The sequence below is a fragment of the Anolis carolinensis genome, chromosome 1 (assembly GCF_035594765.1).
Source record: "Anolis carolinensis isolate JA03-04 chromosome 1, rAnoCar3.1.pri, whole genome shotgun sequence".
Classification (NCBI taxonomy): Eukaryota; Metazoa; Chordata; class Lepidosauria; order Squamata; family Dactyloidae; genus Anolis; species Anolis carolinensis.
The window spans coordinates 278945163-278954528 of NC_085841.1; the positions used below are offsets into that span (position 1 = coordinate 278945163).

Genomic DNA, 9366 nt, shown 5'->3' on the forward strand with positions numbered 1-9366 from the left:
GAAACCTGTCCCCACTGGGTTGCTTTTAATTACTCTGATTTTATCTGCTTGGATTTTAATGTGTTTGTCCATTATTTTATTTTGTGTATTGTTGGAATGTTTTAAGTTTATGTTAAATATGTTGTTGTTGTTCGGGCTTGTCCCTGTTGTGAGCCGCCCCGAGTCCCTTTGGGGAGATGGGGCGGAATATAAAAATAAAGTTTATTATTATTATTATTATTAAAGAATTGGCTTTTTGTGGAAATAAAGATTGGGGATAAAGCTTCAGTTGAGACACCATTCCCCATGATAACTCTTTCAGAAGTGAATTTCTCTTCCAAGAGGTAGATTTCTCTCACTTCCTGTTGTCTCATCCCTATTCGTATGTAAGTTGTATGTTTTTAACTCGGGGATGACCTATACATTGGACTACAATTTCCATAATTCTGTCAATATGACCAATGGCTGGGGAAAATTTATTTATTTATTTACAGTATTTATATTCTGCCCTTCCCACTCTGAAGAGGACTCAGGGTGGATCACAATGTACATATACATGGCAAACATTCAATATCTTTAGACATACGACATACAGGCAGAGATAGAGACAAAGACACAGAGGCAATTTAACATTTTCCAGCATCTGGCTTCATGGGGAAAATGGGAATAGTGGTTTGGCAATCATAAAGCTGCTGGATTGAGGAAGGTCTGTTTAGTTGATATAGTACCCACCATATTGGTTGTTTATTGCAACAGTAACAAAGGAAGGATTTTTATGTGCATCTGTTGAAGACTTAGGCCTCTTAAATTTTATGCTACTAACTTATTTATCTCAGTCTCAAAGGGGTCACAAGATCCCTTTGCAAGGAAGAATGTTCAAACGGGTTATGCTGATATTGTGGCTCTTTGCCACACCAGCAGTGTAACTGCAATGAAGAAGGGCTGGAGGTGTGGAAAGTAAGCCTGTGATCTGGTCGTCCCGAAGGCTTGCCATGCCTCACTGTGATCCAGAGCCTAGCATTTAGCAGTATAACGGTGGTCTCCAATATTGTTCCTTTCAGGGGCCATCTCTTTTCCCAGCTGGATCCACCTGGATATGTTTGTCAAGTATGCCTCAGCTTAGCTCAGCATGCTTCTGCTGCTCTCCTGAGATAAAATCTGCTCTGTTTTATTCAGCCAACCTTGAGGAAAGGCAGAGATTTTCAAGTTTGTGCCTTTTAAACTAGTTACACACGTGTATAATGTGCTCAGTCAGCTTCCAACAGGAAAAACCTAATGATCAGAAAATCTGTCAGCACTTCAAAGTGTGTGTGTGTTGGGGGGGGGGGTGCATGCCTCTTAGTGCTGATTCCTAAGATGAATATGATACAACATGTTTAATTTCTTACCTTCAGTGTAAAATTTATTATTGGTTATGTGCCTGGACAATGAGAAGTGTATGAGAAATCTATCAACTTCACCACAAATGGCTAAAATCAGTGGCATGCGCCAATTTTAACCCAGGCCACCCATGGAGCCAGCCGGCTCCCATCAGACAACACTGGCACAGCTCCATGGGTGAACGAGGATGGAACCAGTGCGTGCCATTGCCAGGGCAACATGGGAGGGCTCCCATGTTGCCATAGAATCCATGGGGAAAAGCCATGTGCACTACGGGCGCTCACACTTTTCCCCATCTAATCGCCCTCACCTAGACCTGGGTGATGTGGGGTGTGGGGTGCCAGATTCCCCACACACCCCAACGAAGTGGAGCGATGCAGGCAACCATGTGACAAGGTCATTAATTCTTCCCCAAAGTATGTGTATATGCTCCTCTATGTGCCTATATAGTACTTTTTGTTAATAACATAGTCTACATCAGGGGTCCCCAAACTAAGGCCCGGGGGCCGGATGCGGCCCTCCAAGGTCATTGACCTGGCCCCTGCCCTCAGTTTTATAATATAATATTTTATATCATTTTAAATAATATAATATATTGTATATACATACTAGCTGTGCCCGGCCACGCGTTGCTGTGGCAAAGTGGTGGTGGTATTGGTTAAAAATTACTGTGGAATTTTTATTTGACATTATTTGTATTTTTTAATTAATTTTATTGTAACTTATCTTTTTTATTTATTATATTTTATTATTTTTAGTTATTTTGGTATTATAGTATTTTATTGTATTAATTATTTTTAATGTTTTTAATTATTTTAGTGTTTATTATTTTTTATTGTATTATTTGTATTATATTATTTTTTATTCTTTTATTAACACTGGGCTGAGTGGGTTGCTAGGAGACCAAGTGGGTGGAGCTTAGCCTTCTAACTGGCAGCAATTGGATAAAAACGATTATTCCTCTCCCTCTAATTAGGACTTGATTTTTATTTTATTTTTGTTGTCGGGACCTAGGGGCAAGGATGGTAGATTGTGTTGCCAAATTTCTAGGTTCTTTTGTTGTTTAGTGGGAGGAACGGACACCATTACTCTTTTATATATATAGATAATATTGATAATAATATTATAATGTTATACAATATAATACGAATAATAATACCATATAATAATATTAATTGTATATTACATATAATATTACAGTGTAGTGGTATAGTTCAATATAGTAATATATAATGCTAATATTGTGCTATGCTAATAATATAATATATTGTATGTACATACAGCTGCTCTGAGTCCCCTTTGGGGTGAGAAGGGCGGGATATAAATGTAATAAATAAATGTAAATGAATGAATAAATAAATACATTTTAGACTTAGGCTCGCCCAAAGTCTGAAATGACTTGACAACAACAACAATCCTAATTAACTTGACTATCTCATTGGCCAGAAGCAGGCCCACACTTCCCATTAAAATCCTGATAGGTTTATGTTGGTTACAATTGTTTTCATTGTTGTTGTTGTTTTGCACTACAAATAAGGCATGTGCAGTGTGCATAGGAATTTGTTCGTTTTTTTCCCTCCAAATGATAATTTGGCCCCTCCTCAGTCTGAAGGATTGTGAACCGGCCCTCTGCTTTAAACGTTTGAGGACCCCTGGTCTACATGATTGTAAAGCTTCCTGATTCTGCTCATGTTATTTCCTGATAGTCCAATATTGAAGAGTATTAAAGTATTGATGCTAAATGGGCCTGATTGGACTATGTTGCTGATCAGAAATTGGGAACTTAGGTAACCACAGGAGAACAAGATGGACATTCAGGCAGATACCTGTTAGCTAGCAAAAGAAAAAGAAACTTTAGTCCATCTCTGAAGAGATAAGGTAGGGTGGGGAAAATCAGACCTGCTTTACGTCTAGGACAGTAGTTCTCAACCTGGGGTCCCCAGATGTTTTTGGCCTACAACTCCCAGAAATCCAAGCCAGTTTACCAGCTGTTAGGATTTCTGGGAGTTGAAGGCCAAAAACATCTGGGGACCCCAGGTTGAGAACTACTGTTCTAGAAGGTACAAAAGATTTTTTTTTCAGGTGGGAAGATGGGATAGTAGGTTGCATTAAGGATTGCATGTAACCCATGCTACACTTTGTTGTTGGGAAAATACCACAACTGTAGAAAAGGTTTTCACAATCCTCCTCTATCATTCTGAGACCAAGGACAATGAATTAAAATGCTATATCGAATGCTTGCTTCTTCTAGTCAATTAGAATTAAGGGTGGTCTAGATATCACCATCTGTAATGAATTATAGAAAAAGTCTTTGTAGGAAAAATAATTTGTAAATGGAAAAAAATGCTTAAATATTTGCATGGAAAATGGCATATTGTGAAGGAATGATCAGGTGGAGTTTGTGAATCCCAATGTACAAGACCTTATGAGTTACACATGGAAAGACTGGTACTCCATCTAAGCACAGTCTTCCCTAGGTAAAAGATGTGCAAAACAGCAACCATAATGAACCAGAAACAGGGTTTTTTTTTAACCTCCTCACATTTATTTAACATCATATGGAATATATATTGTCAGTTTTGATTCCAGAAGCACAACTTGCTTGCCTTCTGCAGTTGGAGAAAATGTTTTCATTCTTTTTCAATTATGGACATCTACAAATTTTGCACATATCATGCTTTAAACATATAAAAGTAATAAAATAAAATGTTGAAAAGAAAACACCAATATATTATGTGACCATTAGTCATAAAGACAACTTGTTTTTGAGACCATGAACTGGAATTTTCTTTATTAGATTAATTTTATCTGTTTATTAGATTTTAAATTATAGCTGAACCTTCAGTTTGTTTTATAAAACATGCCTACACCAATAGCACATACATATCATAGTAGCACTGCTTTCAATGGCAGTATATCTTCCAAAAATGTTGCATACTATTTACCCAGCTCAAAATGAGTTTGTGTCATTAGAACCATTGGCAAGTATTTGTATACCATAAACACACATTCAAGCTAACTGATTTTTTTTGCCACTAACTTATTGCTAACTTTTCCTCTACCCCACTCCTTTTGACTACTGAGCTCTATTTTAAATTTTTCTTTAGCAGCAGCAGAATATTTCCCAAATGCAGAAACTACAAACTTTCAGTTGGTACACAATAAAAAAGAAGATAATAAACATCACTAGGTGATAATTTCAAATAAATCTTCTAGCTCTTAAAGCTTCTAAGAAAGCTACTATTGCTTCTGCAGATGGGTGTTTCATTGTTTGCACAAACAAATATTAGCTATTATTTCAATTATCAAGGTCCTTAACATTTATCTGCATAAAATTCATGCTCATTGCCCACTGAGCAGAACATTCTGCATGAACTATTGTACTCCCCCAAGGCTGGATGTTATCATCAAATTTCCTAGCATACATTTTCTTAAATCCTTGACACATTAAAGTGAAACTGTTAAGGTTGGGCTTCCAATGCATATCTGTGCATGTGCAAAACTGCTGACACCAGATGCTTTTATGAATGAGGCTACCATAGCCTCCAATGTATCATAGATATTTTTGAGGGTATGACAGACTCACAGTTACCTCTGGTGGGGACTGTTCCCAGACTGATGAACTCCCAAGAGACTCAATTCTCCCCTTCTCTGTTCTCTTTTGACTAGAAGACAACATTTTTCTTATTTAAACAGGCCTTCAGCTTTGAACTGGTTGGGGTAGTGCAACAAGTATGCTCTTACTGCATAAGAGATTTTAATATGTGGGTTTCTAAGTTGCATAAATATATGTTTTAAAGTTGATTGCTGTTCAGATCGTTATATATATATATATATATATATATATATATATATATATATATATCATAATTAGCTTTGGGTCTCATATGGGGGAACACTGGAACATTAAACCAATCAATGAATAATGCAAACCAGCAAAGTAGGAGAAGCCACAGTAAAAGAGGAATAAGATAAGTCTTTCTGTAGACAAAACAAAGATCATTATTATAGAAGCACAGGATTCAAAAACTCAGTTCATCTTCCATTCTTCATAGAATCAGATAGTGATAGAGTTGGAAGAGACCACGAATGCCATCCAGCCTAACACTCTGACATGCAGGAATATTCAATGAAAGCACTCACACAATCAAAGCACTCAGGGTGATGGGAATAGTGGTGCAATGTTTTATTCAGAGGTGCCCCCAATACCCTCAAGGAGAGCGAAAACTTTCAGGCAGTTGTGTTGGCCCATATTAATAAACCAGAAATGATGTAATATTTAGTTAATTTTGTTTCTATAGAGAGCAAGATGTTCCCTCATCAGGACAAAATTGGTTTGCAAATAATTTACCTCTTCCTCTGCAAGATTTTCTTCTGCTATGTAGTGGCTAAAGGAGGGGGGCATCTAATGTGGCTGATAATATTATCATTTCTGCAACAAAGAAATCACTAAAACTAGTTTGAGTCAACACATTGTTTAAAAGACAGAATGCAAATTTTTCAGACACAATTAAGACTTTTCAATCCATTGATTTTTTACAGACAAGAAGACATGTAATTAAAGATGGATTTCTATACAAACATTCCTGGAAGCAAGCCCCACTTAATGTTTATTTCTCCATTTGTTGTTGTTAATTGCTGTCGAGTCAGCTTTGACTTAAGTCAATGGATCCAAGAACTCCAAGACATCTTGTCATCGACAGCCCTATTCAGATTCTGTCATCTCAGGACCTTGGCTTGTTTGAATAAATCCAGTGTCCTTCTTTACCTGCTGCCTTCAACTAGTGTATCTTATGCTGGTGAAACTGGGGACTATGCTAATGCTCGTATGATTACTTTTCCTGGTGTCGCATAAGGAAGTATACAGTTCCTCCTTATGTAATGGCTTTGTCAGGAAGTGGAATAGCTGCTGAATGGTGACCACTGGCATAGCTTAACCCTTAGCCCCGGGCACACTGTGAAAGCTCCTTTGCCCATCTAGACTACTATGTATGTGGCACTTTACTCTCCACAATCTTCAAATATCATTTCAGCATCTGTTATTTGGGTCAATAATTTAACTGCTCTTTTTTGGTGGCTGTCTTAGCTCCTCGGGTTTGTATATTAACTACTGAGCTAATAATTGAGTTTTTATTTTGGGTCTTGAGAATTTGAAAACAATTTTCATGTGGGCTTTTATAAATATTATTGGGATATTTCTTTAATTCTAACATTTGTATGCATCTTAGGCAATTGGCATTGCAAGATATCTAATAAACTGAAATCATCATCATCCCATCTGCCATGTTTCCTTGGTTGTTTCTATCCAGCCAAACTGCTTTTGTGCTGTGAGTTCTCAAAAAGCTATTTTCAGAATTGAGATATCACACCAAGCCCTTTATATACTTCAAGTGATGCCACTGTGATTAATTAATGTTTATAAAGTGGCTCAGAAGTTCCCAGATGAAAAGGCAACACAGACATGAAGATATTGTTATTTTGTGAAACTCATTTATTTTCCATGCTTCGCATTAATTTCACAATCTGTACATGACATTTAAAAATTGGGCCATGGTTGCCTGATAAAATACAGATGGTTTAGCATTTTTGTTGCATGAAAAACAGTCTATGCTCTCCATATGGAATAGCATCTTCAATCACTGTACCAGTGGGACCTCTCTGAAATAAATTTAACAGCATCTCAATTGCCAAGCCATTGGGTTCCCTTATAATTTTTCCATTCATACATCAAAACAGTGCAGTGCATCTTTAATGGTTGTGCGCACTCTATACCATATCCCTTAAAGATGAGTTTCTGTTAGGGATTTACTGAGATTTGCAGTTCTCAGTACTCTAAACAATTCTGAAACAATGGCATAAGATTAATCTAATAAAGGCACTGTCGTGTCCAATGAAGACCCTCACTGTTTACCCCTAGTAAAGCCCTCTTTAGTTAGAGGGATTGATTTTTTATGTACAGTTTCTGGGTGGGTAAGTATAGACAGCCTCTCTGCATTTGAAGCCTCTGTCACCCTGCCTTTTTAAGAATCCCCTCAGGAGTGGAGCCTCTGGGAAGGCACTTCTGGTTCTTGGAAGAATCAGCCCTTTCCTGACTGGAAGGTGAAGAGAGAGGAAGGCCAGAAGGTTTACAAATAGCACATCCAGTCAGAGCTGTGTGAGCTGTATTCAAGTCCAGTCGGAGATATATTCAAGTCCAGTCAAATTTAAATATTGAGACCATCTTAGAGACAGTTGAACACCATACAAGAAATAGACAATAAGAAGAAAATAAGATTCAAGAGCCTCAGTTCTGTTGCACCCCTAGGCTGCAGAGACACCTTAAAACTACACTGGAGCCCCAGGCCATAAGTAATGCAAGCTGTTTATTGAAGATAATATGTAAGCATCAGCAAATCAAAATTCAAAATCACTGAAAGAAGTTTATAGTCCACAAGGTACAAGGCACTTCAAAATCTCGAAGCAAGGGTTCATAGAAACCCAAACACAAGAATATACTTCTATCAAGGTAGTCAAAATTAATCCAAGGAACAGGATCATGAAGAGGAGCAATGAACAGGATCATGAATTGGAGCAGGAGATTCAAATTGCAACACTTTCAGGAACATGACGTGATAATCCAAAATGCCCAGGAATACAAACAAGAACTGGAACAAGGCTCAAGGTACAAGGCTTATAGGAACTTGGCATGAAAATCCACAGGAACAAGGCATGAAAGTCCATGAAACAAGAGTCCATGAAGCAGGATCAAACCTCTCGATGAGCAAAGTTGCCACCTCTGAGCTCACTCTCAGAAGCGGTTCCTCTTAAAGCTAGAATCAAGGCCCCTTTCTGTGGGAAGTTTCTTCAAAACCCTTTCTCATTAGTAACCATTTTCTCCTTCTCAAAACCTCCCTTTCTTTTCTCTGTTGACTTATTGCTTTCTTTCTGTCAACCTCTTTACTCTTATCAAGACTGGAATGCTCATCTGCCAAGGGATAACTTGACCTTGACTCTCCCAAGGAATGTGGTTCAAGCTGCTTGCTTTAAACCATTGTATGGCTGCTCCCAGAATTCTCAGGAACAGCAAACATATCTAATTCTGGCTGTACAAACTTATCTACCTCTGGCTGCATTGGAATCCTGGGCCCTAAACCAGATTCATCTGACAGGTCAGGTGCAAGTACAATCACAGGCTGAACAGGTCCAACCTCAGGCTCACCTGACAGCTCAGATGCAGGCTGGAATACAACAAGTTCAGCCAGAACTGTGTCTATCTCTCAAAGACTTTACCTCTTCTCATAAAGACTTTGTAGTGAGCCTCAGGAGGAAAGAAAGACTAAGATTCCTGTCAGTTAATAAATTCTTGTTTGATTCAACTATATAGTCTCGAATCAGTTCCCTGTGTAGCCAGTTCACCTTCCAAGTAGTTAAGATATCATGGGAGCAGAACAGGCACTGAGTGGCATGCAGGACATCCTGAGTACTAAAGTTGAGAAAAATCTGAGAAGCAATCGGGACTGAAAACATAGAAAGCTGATTCTTCCAGGAAACAAGCAAATAAGTGGGGAAGATATGTCTGTATGGTGTAATGCAAAGGGCTGTTGTGACTTATGCTAATAGATGAAATTATTGGCTAGTGTGAGTTTTTAAGGATATCTGTGCTGACAGCTCATATAATATAACAAAGTCATGCCTGCTATCACCATCCGTTCCCAAAAAGATGGCATACCCTTCAAATATCTTGATATGGCAAGAACAGTTCCAACAATTCTCTGTCATACCACTCTTTCAGCTGCTTTTAAAATGGTCCAGTTTTCCCCACCTCTTCCTGTTTTGTCCCTTCAATTTGGATTACTTCTAATGCAGCAAATTGAGTTCAAAGTGCTAAAGTAGCTGGTGGTCAATTATTCTCTGCAGAATTTTGCTCTTTCCAGTAGCTTTCTGCAACCTCTCCACACTCTGATATTGCCTGGCCACACAACTCACCATTTGCATTTGTGAAGTTTTGTAGAGATGGCATGCTCCTTT

General features: G+C 38.1%; 1 long non-coding RNA gene across 1 annotated transcript; it reads left to right on the plus strand.

Moving 5' to 3' along the window:
• The first annotated feature begins 1619 nt into the window (after window positions 1-1619).
• LOC134295626 (uncharacterized) lies at window positions 1620-6126 on the plus strand. Its single transcript, XR_010002257.1, has 2 exons — window positions 1620-1775; window positions 5902-6126. It is a non-coding gene; the product is annotated as an uncharacterized LOC134295626 (long non-coding RNA).
• Window positions 6127-9366: the final 3240 nt, after the last annotated feature.